General features: G+C 38.4%; 1 protein-coding gene across 2 annotated transcripts in view; it reads right to left on the minus strand.

Moving 5' to 3' along the window:
• Positions 1 to 10,667, minus strand: part of LOC128543318 (zinc finger protein 609-like) — a 56,261-nt gene extending 45,594 nt beyond the window's left edge. For both annotated transcript variants that reach the window (XM_053513708.1, XM_053513706.1), the window contains exon 1: positions 10,093 to 10,667. The gene's annotated coding sequence lies outside the window, so the exon portion shown is untranslated. The remainder of the gene's footprint in view (positions 1 to 10,092) is intronic.
• Between the last annotated feature and the right edge of the window lie 1,639 nt (positions 10,668 to 12,306).

A 12,306-nucleotide genomic window follows, 5' to 3' on the forward strand; every position in this document is an offset into this window, starting at 1 on the left:
TCATTAGTTTTTCTTAAAATTCAACAGATGGCACTGTACATTTTTTAATAAACGTGATCTTTCACCTTTATTCTGCGCACGTCACGGAAACATGTAAACACATTAGTTCACTCCAAAATCCAACATAAAACACGCTAATGAGTGTACAGTTAAATCCCATACTTGATTTGTTGTAAAATTATTATAATAAAAAGCTTTGATTTAAAAAGATTCATCAATATTTTACTGTCACAATCAGTTTGCTGCTCCAGAAACAAATGCATGATGCTAACAAATCTGAAATTTTTTTTTTTATAATTTAAGCATCCCGGTACCAAATCATCTTTTAAATGTCTCTAAGTCTGAGGTGATTCCGACCCTTTACATGTTGCCTGTTGCCTTGTTATAAATTGAACAGATTAATAAAGAAAATCTCACACGAGAACTAAAGCAAGACAGCATCCGCTCGGACCCCAGCTGCACCGGGCCGAACGTCCTGACCACACCGCGCCCATTTGAATACGTGTACTGCTCTAGTTGGCATCCGGATCCATGTCTTACTCTAAGTTCCCAGGGACAGGCTGCAGGCCCCCCAGGACTCTCTCATACACTTGCTATACGCGGTCTAGACAACAGATGGATGGAATTACTTACAATAACAAATAACATGGAAACTATGCTGAACATGACGGTTGTTTTAAAAACACCAAGAATCCCATTTGCTTTGTTGCTGAGAAATGAGTTTGATCAAACGGACCTCCCGTTCAGAACGTGGGCTAAATTTTTGGGATTTTTTTTTAGATTTTGTCATTTTAATACAGGTCTGGTGCAGAGCCTGGGGACGTGAGCACCAGCGACATGAACTGAAATCATTCAAAAGTCAAACCCAAGTACTTATTCTTATTTAATGCCTAATTCGTTCTTTATCTCATTTTACAGGAAAGTACCAAAAAAGACCAAAAAATTAAATAAGAAGCACTGCATATACGCTGAACATTAAGCCACCGGTGCAGGGAGTGTGTAATTAACCCTGCGTTACACACACACAGCATCTGAGAACCTGAAATCATCGTAGATCGACGCTGCGCTCTCTCGCGTTTGTTGCCTGCTGACTCTCGGCTCACATCATCGGTGAAACGAAACTGTCGTCACGTCTAAACAGCGATCTACTTCCGGTATCTTAACTTTTGTATCAGATTCGTTCCGTGCTCGTGCACGCCGCATCGCTCTCGAGACCGACCACCTCTAGCCACATCAGATTCGGGGCACGGTTCAGAAATTGCGTTTTTATTGATCAAAATTAACCAGTTTAATCTCACAAAACTGTTTAAGTGTTCTTGGAAACAAACTTCGAATGTGAAAAAATGACCTTAAATGGAGACATTTGGACATTTTGGAGACGTCCAAGACTAGTTAAAAAGGAGTCCGATGTGGTGTCTTTAAAACAACACAAGCATACAGAACGCCGCAGACTTTACCAGAAACCTGTTTTTGTGTGTCAGAGCATAAAATCATGCTCGAGTTCACATTACACAACAAAACAGAGGGAGGAAAAAATAATAATAATGTGATGTTGAAGACTCTATAGGTGACAGACAGGCTGGGTTTAGATTTCCAGAACATTTTCAAGAGTTTGGACCAAATGTTATAGGGGGAAAAACCCTTTGAGTTGCAAACATGAGTGTTGAGAGAACTGACACTTTAATCACTCTTTACAACCGTGATGAGCAGAAAAGCATCTCGGAACCAAATGTATTGCAGACCTTACAGGACGCTGGACGGATAAATAAAAATAAATAAATCGTCTCTGATAAGATTGAGGTCTAAAAGGTTTAAAGCTGAGGCTTCAGGAGCGAGACAGCGATTAATCATATAATGGAGTGACGCTTAGTGCCGAGCTGGCCTCAGTAATTTGCTAATCAGAGCAGGTCACACTCAGGTTAATGCTTTTCATTCAGGAGCTGTATTAAAAAAATATATAAATAAAAAAAAAATCAGGCATAACTAATTACACTCTGTGTTTCTGCTGAGCACACGGTGCTCTAATGAAGTGCAGACGTTTTCGGATCGAGCGCGCTGGAAACACGCTGACCGGCAATCAGCGCTTCGCCCGGGATCGCCGAGGGGGTGGAGGCTGATTAGGAATTCGTCCAGCGACCAGAGACCCGAATCTGTGCTGTCCGTCCATCGCTGGGTTAGATTTAATAAATTTAAACACGGAGAACGAAGCTCGATTAGCGGGTCCACACTCGAGGAGCTGTTTGTAGTGGATTAAAGCTACACTTTGCTAATATTAGAAGAATGGTACGCAGCGCTGGAAGGGAAAAACTCTTAGAAAAGAAAGAGACAGAGGAGAAGATTAGAAGGGAGTATATAAAAAAAAAGTACTTTATGATTTGCATTTATCTCTTAGAATAATCTTCTGTTAAAACTACAAAGAAACAAAACATTAATTTCACGACTAAAACATTCATCAGGAAAGAAAATGTCAACAAAGCATCCCCTCTCTCTCTCTCTATGTCCGTGTGTGTGTGTGTGTGTGTGTGATTGTAGGATAAAACAGCTTCATTAGAGTCGATTAGCAAAATCAACTGTACATCAGTGAAAGTGAAACGAAGCGAAGCTGCTCTAAAATGGTGCCGTCTGTAGAATTAACCAAGCGTACCTCCTGGATCGTTGAAACCCTCATCTGATTTCAGTTCTCAGTTCCTCAAAAGGAAAAAAAAAACTAATAATAATCATTTCTTAATTTCGCTGGGTTTGTAATACACAGACTGTGAAACGCTTCGCTCTACGCTGAAGGCATCCTCAAGAACCAGAGGAGTACTCAATCAAAACTTAAGAAGGTCCAGTCCATAGAGGCCGAGGTCTGAATTGCGTGTATATATATATATAAAAAAAAAACAGTTTTCAATTTTCATAGCATTTCAATTCTCTATAAACTATAAACATGTGGACAGTTTGAACTTTGATGGCCGAGTACATTTCCTTTGTACAGCAAGTCCCCGACTTCCAAACGTTGTCCGTGCTGGGAGCACATCCGTATGTCGGATTCGTTTATAAATCAGACAAAGTGAGTCTTATACATCGTTGATACAAATAAACAATTGAAAGCATTAAAAAAAAAATTTTTTTATAGCCATACAGGTTTGTTGTTTTGGTGGTGAAACTGCGCCACTTTGTGACCTTCGTTTAAAACGAGGCAAGAAAGACAACGCTACAAGGTGATTACTGCTCGCTTGAACGGATGCCATTTTGCCTCAGAGATGTTCGGACTGTGGAATTAGGATTCTTGAAGTAACCCAATGCTGTAAAGCACTTTTCTGTTTCTTTTGCACACACTCCGTGGACATGGTAAACTATCACATTGATCGACTCTGTTGAGTGACAGGTATAACCACGCCCACTTTGAGGGAAAACCCTGCTAGGTTTCTGGTATATAAATTATTTTTATTTATAAGAAAAGGAGCAGAAAAGAACAGTTTTTCCATCTGATCATCAGTGTCTCCACTAATGGCTGGTTCACTAAGTACAAGAGACTGATGTTGAGCCTGAATGCATTTACTCTAAAACTTGTGGAAAATCAATGGGAGAAATTCTACTAGAACAGCAGAAGTAGTAGTAGTAGAAGAAGAAGAAAATATTTCATAGATTTAAAAATTAAAATAAATTAAAGTAAAAGGTTTAAAAGGAACCAAAATTATAAAAAGGAAAATGAAAAACTTTTTTTTTTTTTTCAAAATCTTGCATCATAATGTGTGTACAATAGGGCTGGACCAGAATATTCGTTTGAAGGGATGGCATTCGATTTTTCATTTTGAGATTCGAATATTCGGAAAAAGAAAAAAAAATTTAACCCGTGACATCGATCCCTGCGAAACGGTTCTCATTCGTGCTTAAATTACTAGCCCTTGCGGCAAATTTGCTTTATGCACACTCTAACCCGGAAGCATAAAAGGAGACAAGATGGCGCGGCACATCGCTCAATTATTGATTTTGCCCATGTCGCTTCGGACACTTTTGCCGAGTGTGTGTTAATAGGACGCAGATTAAATTGTGTTTATCCCTTGCTCGCCATTCGAGAGAGTCCTTTAAACAATCGCGTGGTTTTTTTCTGCCTACTCGTGTTACTCCACGTTTGGGTTTACCATCCACGCTACAAAAGGCTAACCGCTAAAGCTACTTCTTCTGGTCTACTCAGGTTAGTTCATGACACCTTGTCTGTATCCATATTACACAAGAATGAAGAAAAACTCCCTTGTGTCCGCAGCAGCTGGATAAACTGTTCTCGACATAAAAATGCAAGAGACAGACACACACACACACACACAGATTCCTGCCTTTATTAGAGATAATAATATATTTAGCCCCCTCCCACTGAAGCTTCGAATGTTCGATGTTGATCACTACCGAATACTCGACGCTCAATAAATGGTATTCGGACCAGCCCTAGTGTAAAAGTGAAGCAATGTAAAAAGAGACTAATGCGTGTGCACTGAATTGTTAATAGCGAAATAAAAACGTTTTTATCTTTGTTTTTAATATAAATTAGTGAGAGATGCAGGAGATCCTGATAAACACGTTCACGTTATATTCTTCTCCCTCGCTCACGAGTCACCTCACGACTACCAGCGGACCTGACGCGAACGAATCTGGTTCTGACTCACAAAATCAGAATGGCAGGACGTGTTATGTGTGGGACACGTCCACAATAGAGAGAGAGAGAGGGAGAGAGGGAGAGAGAGAACCACGACCACAAATTGTTCATCTTGAAGCTCTAAACACTAATTAGCAAATGTAGGGCGTGACTTGCTATCTCTAGAGAATTAGGAAGCTTGAGGTGCTTTGGCTGGATACAGCTGCATATCTGTCGTGTCCTGAAGTGGACCATAGAGCGGAAATTAAACGGAGGGACACGTTATCAATTATTTATGTAAATGCATCTAGTCTGCTGAAATACAAACTGCGGCTCTCTGGTGGACGAAATATACAGTTTGTTGAAGTAGCGGTGTATCAATATGGACGCAGGTCCATTATTACGTTTCTGTGATTTATAATCTAATACGCATTTTAATCCAACGTTTCTTGGTCGATTCGAACCAGTGAATTAGATCGGATGGATTCTGAATTGATTCACACGCTAAACCCGACAACTTCAGCAAAAAAAAAAAATAATAATAAAACGCTTTCATTTTCTGCAAATACTCTTATTTTGTGAGACTATCGCATCTCTGTCTTCTTTCGTTAATCTTGTGGTCGGTGCAATGTCGCCATCTACAGGACTGGAGTGCGGAGCAAATGATCAGCAAGAGGAAAAAAAAGATTCTCGCTTGGTTCAAGGCATGACTACTTTAAAACAACCGAACTGGATCTCGAGGCATATTAGATACTTTTAGCAGTTTTGATATTTTATAATTCTTAAAATAAGTCAGACAGGAAACATTAGTGCTACCAAAAATCTCAATGCAAAAAAATTAATAAATAAAATAAAACAAATAAATAAATGAATAGCCTCCCTATGGACGCACAACTCTTTTCACTGTGGTGTTTATTTACGCTTTAAAAAACAACAACACAAAATGCATTTAAAGAAAGTCCTGCTCCTTTTGATGTGTAGACTGACGAACAGCGCTGCTCAAATAAACAGAAAGCAATCCGGGCGTCCGGTGCGATAATGATTCCATGCAAAGCGAAGAAGTAAGCTAATTCTGCTCTGTGAGAATATCAGGTATGTTATGAATCTTTCTACGACATCAAAAATGTCTTTATCGACAAAAGCTAGCACAAAGAAGTGTCTACAAAACTTTTACTCAGTGTGTTTTTTAGTCACTGGTTAGAAGGTATTCCAGTTATTCAGTTATTTACATTATTTACTTATTACATTATAAGGATTATTCGTGTCCCTAACATGTTACTTTAACCCTGGTATAATCAGTCCTCTTAGAGCTGTATGTACTATATGTACTTTTTTTGTTTGTTTGTTTGTTTTACTCCCTCTGGTAGATGTGATAACGTTGCTGGTAAGCGTTATTCTGTGTTCAAGGTGACGCCTCAAAAGGAAAAAAAAATACAACCACTCAAAATAAACGTTCGACTCGTTAAACTGCGGTTGCCTTCTCAACTACAAGCTTCTTCTCCTTTATAAAATCAGCATCACGCTGTGAAAACAGTAAAGTCCACTTCTGTGCTTTTAATCAACTTTACAGCAGTATTGGCTCGAGATCAATCAGAGTACTTGGCTAAATCTACAAACCAGCCCGTAGTAATCACAGTTTTAAAAAAGGTAATCATCGACAGTAGATTTATTACCGACGCTGTAGCTGGATACATGCTTTTATCTGCTGTGCTGCAATTTTCACTCTAAACTGCTGCATGCTTGTTTGAAGTGCGCTGGAGTAAAATTTTCTCGAGTCTACAACTGTGTAAAAAAAAAAAGCAGTTAAAGTGGACATTTATGAGCTTTATGTGCTCTGACGAGACACGTTTTCATTGTGGTGTCCGTGTACTCCGGACTACCGGATGTCCTGAGGTGGGACGTGACGTGATGTGACGTTATTCCGACCTTCAAACTCAGGATAAATCTCATGGTGCACGTGATACTTCGTGAAAAAGTGCAAAATGACCAAATGGAGATCAGAAGGATCTGGTTAGTGCTGGTCACATCCAAACATAACAGCTTATATATCAAGAGCTAAAGTTTTAAATTATCGTCATCAATCTGATAATGGAGTTTTGAAAACTGGTGTTCAAGTCAAACCAGGACTTTTAAAAACTGGTGTTCAAGTCAAACCAGGACTTTTGAAAACTGGTGTTCAAGTCAAACCAGGACTTTTGAAAACTGGTGTTCAAGTCAAACCAGGACTTTTGAAAACTGGTGTTCAAGTCAAACCAGGACTTTTGATAACTGGTGTTCAAGTCAAACCAGGACTTTTGATTGTACAGAATAACAGAACGTAGTTATGAGAGTCCCCTTATTTCTCTATATAATCCGCTGCTACACTAATGCACTTATCCCCAGTGTTTCACAAGCGCTTGGATACCATCAAGGTAGAAAATTCTCAGCCATGATTCACGTCTGAAACTTTGGCCTCTCTACCAAGAACTCCTTTAAACACGTGAAAATACGCAGCAGTGAGGTGGCGACTGTACAGGAATGTGGCAATAACTCCCAGCTGACTTCCTGTATTGTGCAAGTCGTGTTAGTGAATGATCGTGTGTACAGTTCCCACAGCCAGATGCGACTCTTCTGCAAGTTGGGAACAAATTATCCATTAATTTTCAAGGATCAAGTATTCCTCTCTTCGAGACTTGTGAACGACTGCCATGTGCTCCGAGCCACCTCATGGGATTGTCATTCACTAACATACAGCCTTCTTTAAAAAGTTCGCAAAACTTTTTAAAGAAAAAAGTTTTTGAAAACAACAAACAAACACAAACAAAAAAACAATGATCAATATTAATATCTGTATTTTCATCCATTACAATGAGAAGATAAGTATCAGTCGTCATGTCGACCTATGAAACGGGGCATCAGTGCTTCTCAAGATTATACTAGCATGTGGTTTTTCCATTTAGCCTCGAGCACAAAACTCCTTAAAAGATACCAGGACAACTCCAGACAACCGCAGCTGTTGCTAGTAACAGGGTGCCATTAGTTTTGTTCTAGCACCAAAAAAAAGTAATCTTACTTGTTTCAATTCATGGATTTTTTTTTCAATATAAATGCATAAATTTGACGGTGTGAAGTTGTACATAAAAACGCAGAAAATGTAACTAAGCAACAACTTAAATGAATTAAAACCAATAAATTACAGTTCACATAAGCGAGTCTTCTTAAATAAACATGTACACAAAAGCAAACTAAAAACAAATCACAGGATACGAAGGTTTTATTATGAAGACTGCATATTGTCTAATATAAATTTCCCTGAAAACAATTTATGATATAAATAATGATTATACTAAAGCAAATATCCAGGACTACTGTACAAGATTTATTTTTTTATCCCCCTAAAGGTATTTGTAAGATAGAGGAATTATTATTAGACGACTTTAACATGAAGATTTAAAAAAAAAAAAAAAATCACAAAAAAATGTATCATTGTTTTTATGGCTGAATATTTACAGGACAATTAGGCTGTTTATTAGGTTTAAAATGTTTTGTATACCATGTCAATGACCCATAAGAAATTATATACAGTACACAGAAAAACCTGGAAGTATTTTTTTCCTTAAAAGTGTACTGAGTCACATGACCAAAAAAACCACGCTAGTGAACAGTAACAGATACCGCAAAGAAGAGTTTACAGCGATTTTTTTTTCAGACACTTTGCATAAACTTTCATAAAGACCATAGTTTCAGGTTCATGCAAATACTCTAATTTGTCCACCTTTCATAAGAAAAATTGAAAAATTTAAACTAGGCAATCTTACTGGGAAAATGATTGTCAGAAGCGTAATACTGATAATTGATCATTCGGTGGTGTAGATCAGGTCTGGTGGAAATTAAACTGAACCAAAACCAAGAGGAAGTGTTAGAGGGAACAGAAAGAACAGGGGAATGAAATTATCAGTGCTCCACAATTAATCGCAATAAAATGGAAATAGCAATATGGACCTTTGTGATGATATAATCATAAAAGGCTGCCTTTTATTTATTATATACGCAAAGTCTGGTGATTACCTACACACACACACAGTGAAACCTTGCTAGACAAATGCCCAAAATGTTTTTATTTTTTCCTTAAGAATTGAAATTTAGCAAGAAATTAGGCATACGAAGCTTTTTAAGGCATGCGAATAAACAAACCGAACCAAATGTCAGCTAAGTGGAGCTTATGTTCATTTAAAACATCTTTGCATTGGTGGAAAGCAAGTTGACAAATTTTAAGATTTCTTTTCCCCAGTCAGCGAAAGCTGTTAGAATAGAGTCGCCCCACAATACCAGCGTTTCTTTTTCTTTTTTACACTGTCGGTAACACAATATTTTTGGGTGACTGGAACGGATGACCTACATTTCCATTATTTGTTATGAAAAAAAATTTGTATCGCAATACGGATTTTCATCTAAAGAACTCGCCTCGGGAATAAATTAAGTTTGAGGTTTTGCTGCATATACACATACATTCGAGTTGATCGATAAATAACGGTAAGCGTCCTTTTAATGAAATCCCATTTCCTGTTATTTGGCTTTATCCCAGGGAAAATACATTTGACTTCAATACGTTAGATGAAATAGTTAAATATCACGGTTCTAATTGCAAATGCAAAACTTGTAGAAACAATCATGATTGATGATCATCAAAAGTTCAAAAAATTTTTTCAAGTTTTTAATAGTAGTACTTAACTAGTACTTAATCTGTTGAATAAAGGTTTTTGGTGTAAAACAGTAGCACTTATGGCTGGAAAGTAAAAAACAATAAAAGAAAGGATAACAAAATGGGTTGTGTAACTTAACTAGCAAGTAACTAGTCCTAACTGGTTTGTTTTTATATATATATAATAAAGCAAAGATAAAAAAATAAAAATATTAATAACTGACAAAACTCTATATATTCCCAGACACAGAACATCATTAATTTCCACATATACCACGTCTAAGATTAATGAAACTGATAAAGCTAGCTCCTTTATTGTGCTCCACAATGCTAGCAACCAGTTAGCTATCTAGCTAGACAAAAAAAAAAAAACCTGTGTTAAACTCAGTGATAAACTATAGGAGTCTCGCGTGACCTTCGTAAACACCTAATTAATCTACATTGTTTACATAATCGGGTTTTTCCCTAAATTAAAAAAAAAAACAAAGAAACAAAAAAACAAAGAAACAAAACAAACAAAGTGAAAGCTCTGCTAAGGCAGGCAACATGTGAGACGAGCAGCAGCAGCAGCACTGCTGGAGTGGAGACTTAGCCGAGACTTAGCTTCCTTGCTAATGAGCTAACTAGGTAGCAAGTTAGCGTGCTCGCTAAGACAGAGGAGCGGAGCGTGCTAAGTGCTATAAATGCTAAATGCTAAGGGCTAGCAGCTAGCCACAGTGTGAGAAATCCCTTCCAGCAGCACAAGGGAGGAAATAAAGAGACATTTCTGATGATTAGAGGCAGAAAGCGGACTCACCCCGGGCACAATCAGCTCCTATCCAGACTGTAAGGCTTGTGTACATTCCATAGATGAGGGGAAGGTGGGGAAAAAATGCAGGATTTAAATAATAATAATAATATTAATCTTAATAATAATAATGATGAAGATGATGATGGTGGTGGTAGTTGTAGGTTAGAATCCCCCGGAGCAGCACGAGGCGCGGCGGCGGTATCCCCCACACACACACACCCAGCACTCAGAGCTCAGAGCTGGGGAAGGCCTGCACCGGAGAGCCGCTGGACCGCAGCCATGGCGCTCTCGCGCTCTCTCTCTCTGCAGGATCACACGGAACGGAAAACGGCGCCGCGCGAGCTCACACCGGAATCACAGCATTCCCTTTCATCATCCTCGAGGTTAATAAATCCCACATCGCGCCGAGTCGCTCGCTTTCCGTCTCAAACTAGATCATCGCCGGCTTTCTGTCTCGATACACACACGTTTCTCTCGACATATATCTCTCTATGTGTGTGTGTGTGTGTATATATATATATATATATATAATTCTCGGTGTGTTTCTCTGGAGCGCGCGCTGACTCCCGGTCTCCGTCCGCTCTCGCTCGCTCGCTCTCTCTCGCGCGCGCGTGCGAGCGCTCAGAGATACAATGTAACCCAAACGGCAAGCGCGAGCGCCATGAAATCCAGGAAACGATTCCGCGCGGATCCTGGAGCGGGCGCGAGATAAGAACCGGAAACTGGATCTCACGGACAAGCGCCTGTTTCACTCACAGTGGTGCGCCATGATGGTGAGGATGATGATGATGTTGGTGGTGAATATGAAGAATAAGAGTGATGATGATGATGATGAAGGACAAGAATTACAATGATAAAGGTGGTGATGGCGATGATGATGAAGAATGATGGCGATGTTGATGGTGATGAAAAATGATGTTGATTATGGTGATAAAGAAAAAGAATGGCGGTGATGGTGATAATGATGAAGAAGAACAAGAATGACGGTGATGATGACGATGAAGAATAAGAGTGATGATAAAGGACAATAATTACGATGATAATGATGGTGGTGATGATGAGGATGGTGGTGACGATGAAGAATAAGAGTGATGATGATAATGAAGGACAAGAATTACAATGATAATGGTGGTGATGGCGATGATGATGATGAATGATGGTGATGAAGAAAAATGATGTTGATTATGGTGATGAAGAAAAAGAATGGCGGTGATGGTGATAATGATGAAGAAGAACAAGAATGACGGTGATGATGACGATGAAGAATAAGAGTGATAATAAAGGACAAGAATTACGATGATAATGATGGTGGTGAATATGAAGAATGATGGTGATGATGATGATGAAGGACAAGAATTACAATGATAATGATGGTGGTGGTGATGGTGATGATGATGAAGAATGATGTTGATTATGGTGATGAAGGTAAAGAATGGCGGTGATGATAAAGAAGAACAAGAATGATGGTGATGATGGTGGTGGTGATGATGTGCATTTCCCTCAGGATCAATAAAGATTTATCTTGTCTTATCTTATCTTCCTATTGCCATCTCAGGGAGTTTTTCCTCACCACCATCGCCCTCGGCTTGCTCATCACAAACATACTGATCATATCCATTTACACAAAGTATTTTCTCACACTTTTTATACTCGATTAAAAAAAAATTATTCGGTAAAGCAGATTTGCAACAATGACCATTGTTAAAAACACTATATAAATAAAACACTTGAATTTAATCTTATGAAGATGATGATTGATGGTGGTGATGGTAATGGCGAGTCTATTATTTACATCTTAAAGTTATCTATATTTTCTATATATTATTATATTCTTATTTCATATTCTTTACTTGAATACTCCAATTTCTTTTTACATTTTTTGGTCACAGATGGTGTAAAAGCTTTTCACTGCATATTATACTGTGTACGACTGTTTATGTAACAAATAAAAATAAAATAAATTATTCGAATTTGATGATGATGGTTATAATTGATGCACATTTTGAGTATGCACTAAAAAAGGCTGCTTTCACATCAGACATCTGGGCACAAGCACACTTAACCCCCAAGTCCAGTTTGTTTGATTAGTGTGAAACCATAAGTACTGTTTCACATGAAAGGGTAAAACGACACCTCGGTGTCATAAATACAAAAGCTTTTTGTGGAACGTTTATTTCAAATAAAACCACTTGAAACTGACCACATCGAAATTATTACAGC

Source organism: Clarias gariepinus, chromosome 15 (genome assembly GCF_024256425.1).
Source record: "Clarias gariepinus isolate MV-2021 ecotype Netherlands chromosome 15, CGAR_prim_01v2, whole genome shotgun sequence".
Classification (NCBI taxonomy): Eukaryota; Metazoa; Chordata; class Actinopteri; order Siluriformes; family Clariidae; genus Clarias; species Clarias gariepinus.